This window comes from Phyllobates terribilis, unplaced genomic scaffold (assembly GCF_046119375.1).
Source record: "Phyllobates terribilis strain yellow unplaced genomic scaffold, ASM4611937v1 Scaffold_142__1_contigs__length_4687701, whole genome shotgun sequence".
NCBI classification, from domain to species: domain Eukaryota; kingdom Metazoa; phylum Chordata; class Amphibia; order Anura; family Dendrobatidae; genus Phyllobates; species Phyllobates terribilis.
This window is the reverse complement of record NW_027362902.1, coordinates 2,719,997-2,737,554: the sequence shown is the minus strand read 5'-3', so window position 1 is coordinate 2,737,554 and position 17,558 is coordinate 2,719,997. Positions and strand designations below refer to the sequence as shown.

General features: G+C 45.1%; 13 non-coding genes across 13 annotated transcripts; all 13 read right to left on the bottom strand.

The window, feature by feature from the left end:
* Window positions 1–1,024: 1,024 nt before the first annotated feature.
* On the bottom strand, window positions 1,025–1,215 carry LOC141205850 (U2 spliceosomal RNA). The gene has a single exon (XR_012276522.1). It is a non-coding gene; the product is annotated as a U2 spliceosomal RNA (small nuclear RNA).
* Window positions 1,216–2,330: 1,115 nt separating this feature from the next.
* Window positions 2,331–2,521, bottom strand: LOC141205849 (U2 spliceosomal RNA). Its single transcript, XR_012276521.1, has one exon. It is a non-coding gene; the product is annotated as a U2 spliceosomal RNA (small nuclear RNA).
* Window positions 2,522–3,636: 1,115 nt separating this feature from the next.
* On the bottom strand, window positions 3,637–3,827 carry LOC141205848 (U2 spliceosomal RNA). Its single transcript, XR_012276520.1, has one exon. It is a non-coding gene; the product is annotated as a U2 spliceosomal RNA (small nuclear RNA).
* Window positions 3,828–4,942: 1,115 nt separating this feature from the next.
* Window positions 4,943–5,133, bottom strand: LOC141205847 (U2 spliceosomal RNA). The gene has a single exon (XR_012276519.1). It is a non-coding gene; the product is annotated as a U2 spliceosomal RNA (small nuclear RNA).
* A 1,115-nt stretch (window positions 5,134–6,248) lies between these two features.
* LOC141205846 (U2 spliceosomal RNA) lies at window positions 6,249–6,439 on the bottom strand. Its single transcript, XR_012276518.1, has one exon. It is a non-coding gene; the product is annotated as a U2 spliceosomal RNA (small nuclear RNA).
* Window positions 6,440–7,557: 1,118 nt separating this feature from the next.
* Window positions 7,558–7,748, bottom strand: LOC141205845 (U2 spliceosomal RNA). The gene has a single exon (XR_012276517.1). It is a non-coding gene; the product is annotated as a U2 spliceosomal RNA (small nuclear RNA).
* A 1,118-nt stretch (window positions 7,749–8,866) lies between these two features.
* Window positions 8,867–9,057, bottom strand: LOC141205844 (U2 spliceosomal RNA). The gene has a single exon (XR_012276516.1). It is a non-coding gene; the product is annotated as a U2 spliceosomal RNA (small nuclear RNA).
* A 1,115-nt stretch (window positions 9,058–10,172) lies between these two features.
* On the bottom strand, window positions 10,173–10,363 carry LOC141205842 (U2 spliceosomal RNA). The gene has a single exon (XR_012276514.1). It is a non-coding gene; the product is annotated as a U2 spliceosomal RNA (small nuclear RNA).
* A 1,115-nt stretch (window positions 10,364–11,478) lies between these two features.
* Window positions 11,479–11,669, bottom strand: LOC141205841 (U2 spliceosomal RNA). Its single transcript, XR_012276513.1, has one exon. It is a non-coding gene; the product is annotated as a U2 spliceosomal RNA (small nuclear RNA).
* A 1,115-nt stretch (window positions 11,670–12,784) lies between these two features.
* On the bottom strand, window positions 12,785–12,975 carry LOC141206070 (U2 spliceosomal RNA). The gene has a single exon (XR_012276736.1). It is a non-coding gene; the product is annotated as a U2 spliceosomal RNA (small nuclear RNA).
* A 1,115-nt stretch (window positions 12,976–14,090) lies between these two features.
* LOC141206170 (U2 spliceosomal RNA) lies at window positions 14,091–14,282 on the bottom strand. Its single transcript, XR_012276836.1, has one exon. It is a non-coding gene; the product is annotated as a U2 spliceosomal RNA (small nuclear RNA).
* A 1,113-nt stretch (window positions 14,283–15,395) lies between these two features.
* Window positions 15,396–15,586, bottom strand: LOC141205840 (U2 spliceosomal RNA). The gene has a single exon (XR_012276512.1). It is a non-coding gene; the product is annotated as a U2 spliceosomal RNA (small nuclear RNA).
* A 1,115-nt stretch (window positions 15,587–16,701) lies between these two features.
* LOC141205839 (U2 spliceosomal RNA) lies at window positions 16,702–16,892 on the bottom strand. Its single transcript, XR_012276511.1, has one exon. It is a non-coding gene; the product is annotated as a U2 spliceosomal RNA (small nuclear RNA).
* Between the last annotated feature and the right edge of the window lie 666 nt (window positions 16,893–17,558).

Here is a 17,558-nt window from a genome sequence, read left to right as displayed (position 1 = left end):
TGTTGTCAACCTCTAGATCCCTTACATGCCTGCACTTTTCGGCTTGCTGCTGCTGCAATCCACGCGTTTTAGATCTGCATAACTCCACCTCTTTAAACACAGCACCTTCACCCCCTGCTGTTCCCACCCGCCTCAACACCGTTGGAAGGGAGGAGAACCAATTAAGGCGGGGGGTGGGGTGGAACGAGCAGCTGTCTACCCTTAGCAGGAGGGCTCCTGATTACATACCTCTCCTGCTGCTGCTGCTGCTGGCTGTCCAGCAGCAGACTGAAGGTGGCTGCTGCTGTGCACAGGTATATAAAGGCTCAAAGCCTATTATGACACGCGCAGCCAGCGTTCCATTGCCACATTCCATCTACTGCAGGCAGGATACCTGGCTGGCTGAATGTCGCTGAGAAGCTCACAGAGACCGCCATAAGCAACAGCTTAACAGAATGCCACAGACTAATCAACCAAACTTTTTGGGTTGGGTTCTCTTTTATAGTCTGCAGGCATTAAATGAAAGAAGTCAGTGTTCCAGCAGAAGGAGACAACGTTTCAGAAAAGGCATTGTAGCAAACCAAAAAAGAAATTTTAAGCGCAGCAGAGTAACCAGCGCACATACCTGTTAGCTCAGGTGAGTTTAAAAGGCTGCTGTTGATAACAAGGGTATTTGCTAAATAGATGGTGTGTGTGCAACAATATACTGAAAGGTCAATTATATTGTGCAGCTTATCTCACCACCTGTAGTTATTTAGGTGAAAGCTCCAAAATGCTTGCCTAATATGTCTGTTTATCCAAAAGGAAGTAAAAAGGGAGAGCTAGAAAGATAGCATTGCATCACATTACATGGCAATGCAATGCACAGTTGCTGAAGTTGAACCAAAATGAGCTTGTAATCTGGCTTCTGCAACTTTGAACATGAAAAATCCAATGAGGAGAAGAAAAGCAAAGCCAAAGAGTCCATCCCAAAATCCGACAAACAAGCAAAATGAACAAAAAACATTGAATTCAATTCTTTCTGATTTTAGAAACTGCATTAAAGAAGGGGTGCACCGGTCCTGGAGATACTGCAATACCAGGTCAATGCGTGGAGTGGACAGAGCAAGCTCTTTTTCCATCTCCCTGTTCTAAAAATCCATTTAATATATGGTCCCCAGATAGGGGACGTATCAGATATTAAACTGATAAGAACAGATACTACACTTGATCTTAGCCAAAAGGCCGAGAAGCGATAACCAGAATTGGTTTCAAACTACGGAGCCACCCAAGGATCCTGAAAAGTCCATTTGTGGAGATGAGCTCCTGGACTCCCGTTAAGAAGACATGTTGTCAACCTCTAGATCCCTTACATGCCTGCACTTTTCGGCTTGCTGCTGCTGCAATCCACGCGTTTTAGATCTGCATAACTCCACCTCTTTAAACACAGCACCTTCACCCCCTGCTGTTCCCACCCGCCTCAACACCGTTGGAAGGGAGGAGAACCAATTAAGGCGGGGGGTGGGGTGGAACGAGCAGCTGTCTACCCTTAGCAGGAGGGCTCCTGATTACATACCTCTCCTGCTGCTGCTGCTGCTGGCTGTCCAGCAGCAGACTGAAGGTGGCTGCTGCTGTGCACAGGTATATAAAGGCTCAGAGCCTATTATGACACGCGCAGCCAGCGTTCCATTGCCACATTCCATCTACTGCACGCAGGATACCTGGCTGGCTGAATGTCGCTGAGAAGCTCACAGAGACCGCCATAAGCAACAGTTTAACAGAATGCCACAGACTAATCAACCAAACTTTTTGGGTTGGGTTCTCTTTTATAGTCTGCAGGCATTAAATGAAAGAAGTCAGTGTTCCAGCAGAAGGAGACAACGTTTCAGAAAAGGCATTGTAGCAAACCAAAAAAGAAATTTTAAGCGCAGCAGAGTAACCAGCGCACATACCTGTTAGCTCAGGTGAGTTTAAAAGGCTGCTGTTGATAACAAGGGCATTTGCTAAATAGATGGTGTGTGTGCAACAATATACTGAAAGTTCAATTATATTGTGCAGCTTATCTCAACACCTGTAGTTATTTAGGTGAAAGCTCCAAAATGCTTGCCTACTATGTCTGTTTATCCAAAAGGAAGTAAAAAGGGAGAGCTAGAAAGATAGCATTGCATCACATTACATGGCAATGCAATGCACAGTTGCTGAAGTTGAACCAAAATGAGCTTGTAATCTGGCTTCTGCAACTTTGAACATGAAAAATCCAATGAGGAGAAGAAAAGCAAAGCCAAAGAGTCCATCCCAAAATCCGACAAACAAGCAAAATGAACAAAAAACATTGAATTCAATTCTTTCTGATTTTAGAAACTGCATTAAAGAAGGGGTGCACCGGTCCTGGAGATACTGCAATACCAGGTCAATGCGTGGAGTGGACAGAGCAAGCTCTTTTTCCATCTCCCTGTTCTAAAAATCCATTTAATATATGGTCCCCAGATAGGGGACGTATCAGATATTAAACTGATAAGAACAGATACTACACTTGATCTTAGCCAAAAGGCCGAGAAGCGATAACCAGAATTGGTTTCAAACTACGGAGCCACCCAAGGATCCTGAAAAGTCCATTTGTGGAGATGAGCTCCTGGACTCCCGTTAAGAAGACATGTTGTCAACCTCTAGATCCCTTACATGCCTGCACTTTTCGGCTTGCTGCTGCTGCAATCCACGCGTTTTAGATCTGCATAACTCCACCTCTTTAAACACAGCACCTTCACCCCCTGCTGTTCCCACCCGCCTCAACACCGTTGGAAGGGAGGAGAACCAATTAAGGCGGGGGGTGGGGTGGAACGAGCAGCTGTCTACCCTTAGCAGGAGGGCTCCTGATTACATACCTCTCCTGCTGCTGCTGCTGCTGGCTGTCCAGCAGCAGACTGAAGGTGGCTGCTGCTGTGCACAGGTATATAAAGGCTCAAAGCCTATTATGACACGCGCAGCCAGCGTTCCATTGCCACATTCCATCTACTGCAGGCAGGATACCTGGCTGGCTGAATGTCGCTGAGAAGCTCACAGAGACCGCCATAAGCAACAGCTTAACAGAATGCCACAGACTAATCAACCAAACTTTTTGGGTTGGGTTCTCTTTTATAGTCTGCAGGCATTAAATGAAAGAAGTCAGTGTTCCAGCAGAAGGAGACAACGTTTCAGAAAAGGCATTGTAGCAAACCAAAAAAGAAATTTTAAGCGCAGCAGAGTAACCAGCGCACATACCTGTTAGCTCAGGTGAGTTTAAAAGGCTGCTGTTGATAACAAGGGTATTTGCTAAATAGATGGTGTGTGTGCAACAATATACTGAAAGGTCAATTATATTGTGCAGCTTATCTCACCACCTGTAGTTATTTAGGTGAAAGCTCCAAAATGCTTGCCTAATATGTCTGTTTATCCAAAAGGAAGTAAAAAGGGAGAGCTAGAAAGATAGCATTGCATCACATTACATGGCAATGCAATGCACAGTTGCTGAAGTTGAACCAAAATGAGCTTGTAATCTGGCTTCTGCAACTTTGAACATGAAAAATCCAATGAGGAGAAGAAAAGCAAAGCCAAAGAGTCCATCCCAAAATCCGACAAACAAGCAAAATGAACAAAAAACATTGAATTCAATTCTTTCTGATTTTAGAAACTGCATTAAAGAAGGGGTGCACCGGTCCTGGAGATACTGCAATACCAGGTCAATGCGTGGAGTGGACAGAGCAAGCTCTTTTTCCATCTCCCTGTTCTAAAAATCCATTTAATATATGGTCCCCAGATAGGGGACGTATCAGATATTAAACTGATAAGAACAGATACTACACTTGATCTTAGCCAAAAGGCCGAGAAGCGATAACCAGAATTGGTTTCAAACTACGGAGCCACCCAAGGATCCTGAAAAGTCCATTTGTGGAGATGAGCTCCTGGACTCCCGTTAAGAAGACATGTTGTCAACCTCTAGATCCCTTACATGCCTGCACTTTTCGGCTTGCTGCTGCTGCAATCCACGCGTTTTAGATCTGCATAACTCCACCTCTTTAAACACAGCACCTTCACCCCCTGCTGTTCCCACCCGCCTCAACACCGTTGGAAGGGAGGAGAACCAATTAAGGCGGGGGGTGGGGTGGAACGAGCAGCTGTCTACCCTTAGCAGGAGGGCTCCTGATTACATACCTCTCTTGCTGCTGCTGCTGCTGGCTGTCCAGCAGCAGACTGAAGGTGGCTGCTGCTGTGCACAGGTATATAAAGGCTCAGAGCCTATTATGACACGCGCAGCCAGCGTTCCATTGCCACATTCCATCTACTGCAGGCAGGATACCTGGCTGGCTGAATGTCGCTGAGAAGCTCACAGAGACCGCCATAAGCAACAGTTTAACAGAATGCCACAGACTAATCAACCAAACTTTTTGGGTTGGGTTCTCTTTTATAGTCTGCAGGCATTAAATGAAAGAAGTCAGTGTTCCAGCAGAAGGAGACAACGTTTCAGAAAAGGCATTGTAGCAAACCAAAAAAGAAATTTTAAGCGCAGCAGAGTAACCAGTGCACATACCTGTTAGCTCAGGTGAGTTTAAAAGGCTGCTGTTGATAACAAGGGCATTTGCTAAATAGATGGTGTGTGTGCAACAATATACTGAAAGGTCAATTATATTGTGCAGCTTATCTCACCACCTGTAGTTATTTAGGTGAAAGCTCCAAAATGCTTGCCTAATATGTCTGTTTATCCAAAAGGAAGTAAAAAGGGAGAGCTAGAAAGATAGCATTGCATCACATTACATGGCAATGCAATGCACAGTTGCTGAAGTTGAACCAAAATGAGCTTGTAATCTGGCTTCTGCAACTTTGAACATGAAAAATCCAATGAGGAGAAGAAAAGCAAAGCCAAAGAGTCCATCCCAAAATCCGACAAACAAGCAAAATGAACAAAAAACATTGAATTCAATTCTTTCTGATTTTAGAAACTGCATTAAAGAAGGGGTGCACCGGTCCTGGAGATACTGCAATACCAGGTCAATGCGTGGAGTGGACAGAGCAAGCTCTTTTTCCATCTCCCTGTTCTAAAAATCCATTTAATATATGGTCCCCAGATAGGGGACGTATCAGATATTAAACTGATAAGAACAGATACTACACTTGATCTTAGCCAAAAGGCCGAGAAGCGATAACCAGAATTGGTTTCAAACTACGGAGCCACCCAAGGATCCTGAAAAGTCCATTTGTGGAGATGAGCTCCTGGACTCCCGTTAAGAAGACATGTTGTCAACCTCTAGATCCCTTACATGCCTGCACTTTTCGGCTTGCTGCTGCTGCAATCCACGCGTTTTAGATCTGCATAACTCCACCTCTTTAAACACAGCACCTTCACCCCCTGCTGTTCCCACCCGCCTCAACACCGTTGGAAGGGAGGAGAACCAATTAAGGCGGGGGGTGGGGTGGAACGAGCAGCTGTCTACCCTTAGCAGGAGGGCTCCTGATTACATACCTCTCCTGCTGCTGCTGCTGCTGGCTGTCCAGCAGCAGACTGAAGGTGGCTGCTGCTGTGCACAGGTATATAAAGGCTCAGAGCCTATTATGACACGCGCAGCCAGCGTTCCATTGCCACATTCCATCTACTGCAGGCAGGATACCTGGCTGGCTGAATGTCGCTGAGAAGCTCACAGAGACCACCATAAGCAACAGTTTAACAGAATGCCACAGACTAATCAACCAAACTTTTTGGGTTGGGTTCTCTTTTATAGTCTGCAGGCATTAAATGAAAGAAGTCAGTGTTCCAGCAGAAGGAGACAACGTTTCAGAAAAGGCATTGTAGCAAACCAAAAAAGAAATTTTAAGCGCAGCAGAGTAACCAGCGCACATACCTGTTAGCTCAGGTGAGTTTAAAAGGCTGCTGTTGATAACAAGGGCATTTGCTAAATAGATGGTGTGTGTGCAACAATATACTGAAAGGTCAATTATATTGTGCAGCTTATCTCACCACCTGTAGTTATTTAGGTGAAAGCTCCAAAATGCTTGCCTAATATGTCTGTTTATCCAAAAGGAAGTAAAAAGGGAGAGCTAGAAAGATAGCATTGCATCACATTACATGGCAATGCAATGCACAGTTGCTGAAGTTGAACCAAAATGAGCTTGTAATCTGGCTTCTGCAACTTTGAACATGAAAAATCCAATGAGGAGAAGAAAAGCAAAGCCAAAGAGTCCATCCCAAAATCCGACAAACAAGCAAAATGAACAAAAAACATTGAATTCAATTCTTTCTGATTTTAGAAACTGCATTAAAGAAGGGGTGCACCGGTCCTGGAGATACTGCAATACCAGGTCAATGCGTGGAGTGGACAGAGCAAGCTCTTTTTCCATCTCCCTGTTCTAAAAATCCATTTAATATATGGTCCCCAGATAGGGGACGTATCAGATATTAAACTGATAAGAACAGATACTACACTTGATCTTAGCCAAAAGGCCGAGAAGCGATAACCAGAATTGGTTTCAAACTACGGAGCCACCCAAGGATCCTGAAAAGTCCATTTGTGGAGATGAGCTCCTGGACTCCCGTTAAGAAGACATGTTGTCAACCTCTAGATCCCTTACATGCCTGCACTTTTCGGCTTGCTGCTGCTGCAATCCACGCGTTTTAGATCTGCATAACTCCACCTCTTTAAACACAGCACCTTCACCCCCTGCTGTTCCCACCCGCCTCAACACCGTTGGAAGGGAGGAGAACCAATTAAGGCGGGGGGTGGGGTGGAACGAGCAGCTGTCTACCCTTAGCAGGAGGGCTCCTGATTACATACCTCTCCTGCTGCTGCTGCTGCTGCTGGCTGTCCAGCAGCAGACTGAAGGTGGCTGCTGCTGTGCACAGGTATATAAAGGCTCAGAGCCTATTATGACACGCGCAGCCAGCGTTCCATTGCCACATTCCATCTACTGCAGGCAGGATACCTGGCTGGCTGAATGTCGCTGAGAAGCTCACAGAGACCGCCATAAGCAACAGTTTAACAGAATGCCACAGACTAATCAACCAAACTTTTTGGGTTGGGTTCTCTTTTATAGTCTGCAGGCATTAAATGAAAGAAGTCAGTGTTCCAGCAGAAGGAGACAACGTTTCAGAAAAGGCATTGTAGCAAACCAAAAAAGAAATTTTAAGCGCAGCAGAGTAACCAGCGCACATACCTGTTAGCTCAGGTGAGTTTAAAAGGCTGCTGTTGATAACAAGGGTATTTGCTAAATAGATGGTGTGTGTGCAACAATATACTGAAAGGTCAATTATATTGTGCAGCTTATCTCACCACCTGTAGTTATTTAGGTGAAAGCTCCAAAATGCTTGCCTAATATGTCTGTTTATCCAAAAGGAAGTAAAAAGGGAGAGCTAGAAAGATAGCATTGCATCACATTACATGGCAATGCAATGCACAGTTGCTGAAGTTGAACCAAAATGAGCTTGTAATCTGGCTTCTGCAACTTTGAACATGAAAAATCCAATGAGGAGAAGAAAAGCAAAGCCAAAGAGTCCATCCCAAAATCCGACAAACAAGCAAAATGAACAAAAAACATTGAATTCAATTCTTTCTGATTTTAGAAACTGCATTAAAGAAGGGGTGCACCGGTCCTGGAGATACTGCAATACCAGGTCAATGCGTGGAGTGGACAGAGCAAGCTCTTTTTCCATCTCCCTGTTCTAAAAATCCATTTAATATATGGTCCCCAGATAGGGGACGTATCAGATATTAAACTGATAAGAACAGATACTACACTTGATCTTAGCCAAAAGGCCGAGAAGCGATAACCAGAATTGGTTTCAAACTACGGAGCCACCCAAGGATCCTGAAAAGTCCATTTGTGGAGATGAGCTCCTGGACTCCCGTTAAGAAGACATGTTGTCAGCCTCTAGATCCCTTACATGCCTGCACTTTTCGGCTTGCTGCTGCTGCAATCCACGCGTTTTAGATCTGCATAACTCCACCTCTTTAAACACAGCACCTTCACCCCCTGCTGTTCCCACCCGCCTCAACACCGTTGGAAGGGAGGAGAACCAATTAAGGCGGGGGGTGGGGTGGAACGAGCAGCTGTCTACCCTTAGCAGGAGGGCTCCTGATTACATACCTCTCCTGCTGCTGCTGCTGCTGCTGGCTGTCCAGCAGCAGACTGAAGGTGGCTGCTGCTGTGCACAGGTATATAAAGGCTCAGAGCCTATTATGACACGCGCAGCCAGCGTTCCATTGCCACATTCCATCTACTGCAGGCAGGATACCTGGCTGGCTGAATGTCGCTGAGAAGCTCACAGAGACCGCCATAAGCAACAGTTTAACAGAATGCCACAGACTAATCAACCAAACTTTTTGGGTTGGGTTCTCTTTTATAGTCTGCAGGCATTAAATGAAAGAAGTCAGTGTTCCAGCAGAAGGAGACAACGTTTCAGAAAAGGCATTGTAGCAAACCAAAAAAGAAATTTTAAGCGCAGCAGAGTAACCAGCGCACATACCTGTTAGCTCAGGTGAGTTTAAAAGGCTGCTGTTGATAACAAGGGCATTTGCTAAATAGATGGTGTGTGTGCAACAATATACTGAAAGGTCAATTATATTGTGCAGCTTATCTCACCACCTGTAGTTATTTAGGTGAAAGCTCCAAAATGCTTGCCTAATATGTCTGTTTATCCAAAAGGAAGTAAAAAGGGAGAGCTAGAAAGATAGCATTGCATCACATTACATGGCAATGCAATGCACAGTTGCTGAAGTTGAACCAAAATGAGCTTGTCATCTGGCTTCTGCAACTTTGAACATGAAAAATCCAATGAGGAGAAGAAAAGCAAAGCCAAAGAGTCCATCCCAAAATCCGACAAACAAGCAAAATGAACAAAAAACATTGAATTCAATTCTTTCTGATTTTAGAAACTGCATTAAAGAAGGGGTGCACCGGTCCTGGAGATACTGCAATACCAGGTCAATGCGTGGAGTGGACAGAGCAAGCTCTTTTTCCATCTCCCTGTTCTAAAAATCCATTTAATATATGGTCCCCAGATAGGGGACGTATCAGATATTAAACTGATAAGAACAGATACTACACTTGATCTTAGCCAAAAGGCCGAGAAGCGATAACCAGAATTGGTTTCAAACTACGGAGCCACCCAAGGATCCTGAAAAGTCCATTTATGGAGATGAGCTCCTGGACTCCCGTTAAGAAGACATGTTGTCAACCTCTAGATCCCTTACATGCCTGCACTTTTCGGCTTGCTGCTGCTGCAATCCACGCGTTTTAGATCTGCATAACTCCACCTCTTTAAACACAGCACCTTCACCCCCTGCTGTTCCCACCCGCCTCAACACCGTTGGAAGGGAGGAGAACCAATTAAGGCGGGGGGTGGGGTGGAACGAGCAGCTGTCTACCCTTAGCAGGAGGGCTCCTGATTACATACCTCTCCTGCTGCTGCTGCTGCTGGCTGTCCAGCAGCAGACTGAAGGTGGCTGCTGCTGTGCACAGGTATATAAAGGCTCAGAGCCTATTATGACACGCGCAGCCAGCGTTCCATTGCCACATTCCATCTACTGCAGGCAGGATACCTGGCTGGCTGAATGTCGCTGAGAAGCTCACAGAGACCGCCATAAGCAACAGTTTAACAGAATGCCACAGACTAATCAACCAAACTTTTTGGGTTGGGTTCTCTTTTATAGTCTGCAGGCATTAAATGAAAGAAGTCAGTGTTCCAGCAGAAGGAGACAACGTTTCAGAAAAGGCATTGTAGCAAACCAAAAAAGAAATTTTAAGCGCAGCAGAGTAACCAGCGCACATACCTGTTAGCTCAGGTGAGTTTAAAAGGCTGCTGTTGATAACAAGGGTATTTGCTAAATAGATGGTGTGTGTGCAACAATATACTGAAAGGTCAATTATATTGTGCAGCTTATCTCACCACCTGTAGTTATTTAGGTGAAAGCTCCAAAATGCTTGCCTAATATGTCTGTTTATCCAAAAGGAAGTAAAAAGGGAGAGCTAGAAAGATAGCATTGCATCACATTACATGGCAATGCAATGCACAGTTGCTGAAGTTGAACCAAAATGAGCTTGTAATCTGGCTTCTGCAACTTTGAACATGAAAAATCCAATGAGGAGAAGAAAAGCAAAGCCAAAGAGTCCATCCCAAAATCCGACAAACAAGCAAAATGAACAAAAAACATTGAATTCAATTCTTTCTGATTTTAGAAACTGCATTAAAGAAGGGGTGCACCGGTCCTGGAGATACTGCAATACCAGGTCAATGCGTGGAGTGGACAGAGCAAGCTCTTTTTCCATCTCCCTGTTCTAAAAATCCATTTAATATATGGTCCCCAGATAGGGGACGTATCAGATATTAAACTGATAAGAACAGATACTACACTTGATCTTAGCCAAAAGGCCGAGAAGCGATAACCAGAATTGGTTTCAAACTACGGAGCCACCCAAGGATCCTGAAAAGTCCATTTGTGGAGATGAGCTCCTGGACTCCCGTTAAGAAGACATGTTGTCAACCTCTAGATCCCTTACATGCCTGCACTTTTCGGCTTGCTGCTGCTGCAATCCACGCGTTTTAGATCTGCATAACTCCACCTCTTTAAACACAGCACCTTCACCCCCTGCTGTTCCCACCCGCCTCAACACCGTTGGAAGGGAGGAGAACCAATTAAGGCGGGGGGTGGGGTGGAACGAGCAGCTGTCTACCCTTAGCAGGAGGGCTCCTGATTACATACCTCTCCTGCTGCTGCTGCTGCTGGCTGTCCAGCAGCAGACTGAAGGTGGCTGCTGCTGTGCACAGGTATATAAAGGCTCAGAGCCTATTATGACACGCGCAGCCAGCGTTCCATTGCCACATTCCATCTACTGCAGGCAGGATACCTGGCTGGCTGAATGTCGCTGAGAAGCTCACAGAGACCACCATAAGCAACTGTTTAACAGAATGCCACAGACTAATCAACCAAACTTTTTGGGTTGGGTTCTCTTTTATAGTCTGCAGGCATTAAATGAAAGAAGTCAGTGTTCCAGCAGAAGGAGACAACGTTTCAGAAAAGTCATTGTAGCAAACCAAAAAAGAAATTTTAAGCGCAGCAGAGTAACCAGCGCACATACCTGTTAGCTCAGGTGAGTTTAAAAGGCTGCTGTTGATAACAAGGGCATTTGCTAAATAGATGGTGTGTGTGCAACAATATACTGAAAGGTCAATTATATTGTGCAGCTTATCTCACCACCTGTAGTTATTTAGGTGAAAGCTCCAAAATGCTTGCCTAATATGTCTGTTTATCCAAAAGGAAGTAAAAAGGGAGAGCTAGAAAGATAGCATTGCATCACATTACATGGCAATGCAATGCACAGTTGCTGAAGTTGAACCAAAATGAGCTTGTAATCTGGCTTCTGCAACTTTGAACATGAAAAATCCAATGAGGAGAAGAAAAGCAAAGCCAAAGAGTCCATCCCAAAATCCGACAAACAAGCAAAATGAACAAAAAACATTGAATTCAATTCTTTCTGATTTTAGAAAATGCATTAAAGAAGGGGTGCACCGGTCCTGGAGATACTGCAATACCAGGTCAATGCGTGGAGTGGACAGAGCAAGCTCTTTTTCCATCTCCCTGTTCTAAAAATCCATTTAATATATGGTCCCCAGATAGGGGACGTATCAGATATTAAACTGATAAGAACAGATACTACACTTGATCTTAGCCAAAAGGCCGAGAAGCGATAACCAGAATTGGTTTCAAACTACGGAGCCACCCAAGGATCCTGAAAAGTCCATTTGTGGAGATGAGCTCCTGGACTCCCGTTAAGAAGACATGTTGTCAACCTCTAGATCCCTTACATGCCTGCACTTTTCGGCTTGCTGCTGCTGCAATCCACGCGTTTTAGATCTGCATAACTCCACCTCTTTAAACACAGCACCTTCACCCCCTGCTGTTCCCACCCGCCTCAGCACCGTTGGAAGGGAGGAGAACCAATTAAGGCGGGGGGTGGGGTGGAACGAGCAGCTGTCTACCCTTAGCAGGAGGGCTCCTGATTACATACCTCTCCTGCTGCTGCTGCTGCTGGCTGTCCAGCAGCAGACTGAAGGTGGCTGCTGCTGTGCACAGGTATATAAAGGCTCAGAGCCTATTATGACACGCGCAGCCAGCGTTCCATTGCCACATTCCATCTACTGCAGGCAGGATACCTGGCTGGCTGAATGTCGCTGAGAAGCTCACAGAGACCGCCATAAGCAACAGTTTAACAGAATGCCACAGACTAATCAACCAAACTTTTTGGGTTGGGTTCTCTTTTATAGTCTGCAGGCATTAAATGAAAGAAGTCAGTGTTCCAGCAGAAGGAGACAACGTTTCAGAAAAGGCATTGTAGCAAACCAAAAAAGAAATTTTAAGCGCAGCAGAGTAACCAGCGCACATACCTGTTAGCTCAGGTGAGTTTAAAAGGCTGCTGTTGATAACAAGGGCATTTGCTAAATAGATGGTGTGTGTGCAACAATATACTGAAAGGTCAATTATATTGTGCAGCTTATCTCACCACCTGTAGTTATTTAGGTGAAAGCTCCAAAATGCTTGCCTAATATGTCTGTTTATCCAAAAGGAAGTAAAAAGGGAGAGCTAGAAAGATAGCATTGCATCACATTACATGGCAATGCAATGCACAGTTGCTGAAGTTGAACCAAAATGAGCTTGTAATCTGGCTTCTGCAACTTTGAACATGAAAAATCCAATGAGGAGAAGAAAAGCAAAGCCAAAGAGTCCATCCCAAAATCCGACAAACAAGCAAAATGAACAAAAAACATTGAATTCAATTCTTTCTGATTTTAGAAACTGCATTAAAGAAGGGGTGCACCGGTCCTGGAGATACTGCAATACCAGGTCAATGCGTGGAGTGGACAGAGCAAGCTCTTTTTCCATCTCCCTGTTCTAAAAATCCATTTAATATATGGTCCCCAGATAGGGGATGTATCAGATATTAAACTGATAAGAACAGATACTACACTTGATCTTAGCCAAAAGGCCGAGAAGCGATAACCAGAATTGGTTTCAAACTACGGAGCCACCCAAGGATCCTGAAAAGTCCATTTGTGGAGATGAGCTCCTGGACTCCCGTTAAGAAGACATGTTGTCAACCTCTAGATCCCTTACATGCCTGCACTTTTCGGCTTGCTGCTGCTGCAATCCACGCGTTTTAGATCTGCATAACTCCACCTCTTTAAACACAGCACCTTCACCCCCTGCTGTTCCCACCCGCCTCAACACCGTTGGAAGGGAGGAGAACCAATTAAGGCGGGGGGTGGGGTGGAACGAGCAGCTGTCTACCCTTAGCAGGAGGGCTCCTGATTACATACCTCTCCTGCTGCTGCTGCTGCTGGCTGTCCAGCAGCAGACTGAAGGTGGCTGCTGCTGTGCACAGGTATATAAAGGCTCAGAGCCTATTATGACACGCGCAGCCAGCGTTCCATTGCCACATTCCATCTACTGCAGGCAGGATACCTGGCTGGCTGAATGTCGCTGAGAAGCTCACAGAGACCGCCATAAGCAACAGTTTAACAGAATGCCACAGACTAATCAACCAAACTTTTTGGGTTCGGTTCTCTTTTATAGTCTGCAGGCATTAAATGAAAGAAGTCAGTGTTCCAGCAGAAGGAGACAACGTTTCAGAAAAGGCATTGTAGCAAACCAAAAAAGAAATTTTAAGCGCAGCAGAGTAACCAGCGCACATACCTGTTAGCTCAGGTGAGTTTAAAAGGCTGCTGTTGATAACAAGGGCATTTGCTAAATAGATGGTGTGTGTGCAACAATATACTGAAAGGTCAATTATATTGTGCAGCTTATCTCACCACCTGTAGTTATTTAGGTGAAAGCTCCAAAATGCTTGCCTAATATGTCTGTTTATCCAAAAGGAAGTAAAAAGGGAGAGCTAGAAAGATAGCATTGCATCACATTACATGGCAATGCAATGCACAGTTGCTGAAGTTGAACCAAAATGAGCTTGTAATCTGGCTTCTGCAACTTTGAACATGAAAAATCCAATGAGGAGAAGAAAAGCAAAGCCAAAGAGTCCATCCCAAAATCCGACAAACAAGCAAAATGAACAAAAAACATTGAATTCAATTCTTTCTGATTTTAGAAACTGCATTAAAGAAGGGGTGCACCGGTCCTGGAGATACTGCAATACCAGGTCAATGCGTGGAGTGGACAGAGCAAGCTCTTTTTCCATCTCCCTGTTCTAAAAATCCATTTAATATATGGTCCCCAGATAGGGGACGTATCAGATATTAAACTGATAAGAACAGATACTACACTTGATCTTAGCCAAAAGGCCGAGAGCGATAACCAGAATTGGTTTCAAACTACGGAGCCACCCAAGGATCCTGAAAAGTCCATTTGTGGAGATGAGCTCCTGGACTCCCGTTAAGAAGACATGTTGTCAACCTCTAGATCCCTTACATGCCTGCACTTTTCGGCTTGCTGCTGCTGCAATCCACGCGTTTTAGATCTGCATAACTCCACCTCTTTAAACACAGCACCTTCACCCCCTGCTGTTCCCACCCGCCTCAACACCGTTGGAAGGGAGGAGAACCAATTAAGGCGGGGGGTGGGGTGGAACGAGCAGCTGTCTACCCTTAGCAGGAGGGCTCCTGATTACATACCTCTCCTGCTGCTGCTGCTGCTGGCTGTCCAGCAGCAGACTGAAGGTGGCTGCTGCTGTGCACAGGTATATAAAGGCTCAGAGCCTATTATGACACGCGCAGCCAGCGTTCCATTGCCACATTCCATCTACTGCAGGCAGGATACCTGGCTGGCTGAATGTCGCTGAGAAGCTCACAGAGACCGCCATAAGCAACAGTTTAACAGAATGCCACAGACTAATCAACCAATCTTTTTGGGTTGGGTTCTCTTTTATAGTCTGCAGGCATTAAATGAAAGAAGTCAGTGTTCCAGCAGAAGGAGACAACGTTTCAGAAAAGGCATTGTAGCAAACCAAAAAAGAAATTTTAAGCGCAGCAGAGTAACCAGCGCACATACCTGTTAGCTCAGGTGAGTTTAAAAGGCTGCTGTTGATAACAAGGGCATTTGCTAAATAGATGGTGTGTGTGCAACAATATACTGAAAGGTCAATTATATTGTGCAGCTTATCTCACCACCTGTAGTTATTTAGGTGAAAGCTCCAAAATGCTTGCCTAATATGTCTGTTTATCCAAAAGGAAGTAAAAAGGGAGAGCTAGAAAGATAGCATTGCATCACATTACATGGCAATGCAATGCACAGTTGCTGAAGTTGAACCAAAATGAGCTTGTAATCTGGCTTCTGCAACTTTGAACATGAAAAATCCAATGAGGAGAAGAAAAGCAAAGCCAAAGAGTCCATCCCAAAATCCGACAAACAAGCAAAATGAACAAAAAACATTGAATTCAATTCTTTCTGATTTTAGAAACTGCATTAAAGAAGGGGTGCACCGGTCCTGGAGATACTGCAATACCAGGTCAATGCGTGGAGTGGACAGAGCAAGCTCTTTTTCCATCTCCCTGTTCTAAAAATCCATTTAATATATGGTCCCCAGATAGGGGACGTATCAGATATTAAACTGATAAGAACAGATACTACACTTGATCTTAGCCAAAAGGCCGAGAAGCGATAACCAGAATTGGTTTCAAACTACGGAGCCACCCAAGGATCCTGAAAAGTCCATTTGTGGAGATGAGCTCCTGGACTCCCGTTAAGAAGACATGTTGTCAACCTCTAGATCCCTTACATGCCTGCACTTTTCGGCTTGCTGCTGCTGCAATCCACGCGTTTTAGATCTGCATAACTCCACCTCTTTAAACACAGCACCTTCACCCCCTGCTGTTCCCACCCGCCTCAACACCGTTGGAAGGGAGGAGAACCAATTAAGGCGGGGGGTGGGGTGGAACGAGCAGCTGTCTACCCTTAGCAGGAGGGCTCCTGATTACATACCTCTCCTGCTGCTGCTGCTGCTGGCTGTCCAGCAGCAGACTGAAGGTGGCTGCTGCTGTGCACAGGTATATAAAGGCTCAGAGCCTATTATGACACGCGCAGCCAGCGTTCCATTGCCACATTCCATCTACTGCAGGCAGGATACCTGGCTGGCTGAATGTCGCTGAGAAGCTCACAGAGACCGCCATAAGCAACAGTTTAACAGAATGCCACAGACTAATCAACCAAACTTTTTGGGTTGGGTTCTCTTTTATAGTCTGCAGGCATTAAATGAAAGAAGTCAGTGTTCCAGCAGAAGGAGACAACGTTTCAGAAAAGGCATTGTAGCAAACCAAAAAAGAAATTTTAAGCGCAGCAGAGTAACCAGCGCACATACCTGTTAGCTCAGGTGAGTTTAAAAGGCTGCTGTTGATAACAAGGGCATTTGCTAAATAGATGGTGTGTGTGCAACAATATACTGAAAGGTCAATTATATTGTGCAGCTTATCTCACCACCTGTAGTTATTTAGGTGAAAGCTCCAAAATGCTTGCCTAATATGTCTGTTTATCCAAAAGGAAGTAAAAAGGGAGAGCTAGAAAGATAGCATTGCATCACATTACATGGCAATGCAATGCACAGTTGCTGAAGTTGAACCAAAATGAGCTTGTAATCTGGCTTCTGCAACTTTGAACATGAAAAATCCAATGAGGAGAAGAAAAGCAAAGCCAAAGAGTCCATCCCAAAATCCGACAAACAAGCAAAATGAACAAAAAACATTGAATTCAATTCTTTCTGATTTTAGAAACTGCATTAAAGAAGGGGTGCACCGGTCCTGGAGATACTGCAATACCAGGTCAATGCGTGGAGTGGACAGAGCAAGCTCTTTTTCCATCTCCCTGTTCTAAAAATCCATTTAATATATGGTCCCCAGATAGGGGACGTATCAGATATTAAACTGATAAGAACAGATACTACACTTGATCTTAGCCAAAAGGCCGAGAAGCGATAACCAGAATTGGTTTCAAACTACGGAGCCACCCAAGGATCCTGAAAAGTCCATTTGTGGAGATGAGCTCCTGGACTCCCATTAAGAAGACATGTTGTCAACCTCTAGATCCCTTACATGCCTGCACTTTTCGGCTTGCTGCTGCTGCAATCCACGCGTTTTAGATCTGCATAACTCCACCTCTTTAAACACAGCACCTTCACCCCCTGCTGTTCCCACCCGCCTCAACACCGTTGGAAGGGAGGAGAACCAATTAAGGCGGGGGGTGGGGTGGAACGAGCAGCTGTCTACCCTTAGCAGGAGGGCTCCTGATTACATACCTCTCCTGCTGCTGCTGCTGCTGGCTGTCCAGCAGCAGACTGAAGGTGGCTGCTGCTGTGCACAGGTATATAAAGGCTCAGAGCCTATTATGACACGCGCAGCCAGCGTTCCATTGCCACATTCCATCTACTGCAGGCAGGATACCTGGCTGGCTGAATGTCGCTGAGAAGCTCACAGAGACCGCCATAAGCAACAGTTTAACAGAATGCCACAGACTAATCAACCAAACTTTTTGGGTTGGGTTCTCTTTTATAGTCTGCAGGCATTAAATGAAAGAAGTCAGTGTTCCAGCAGAAGGAGACAACGTTTCAGAAAAGGCATTGTAGCAAACCAAAAAAGAAATTTT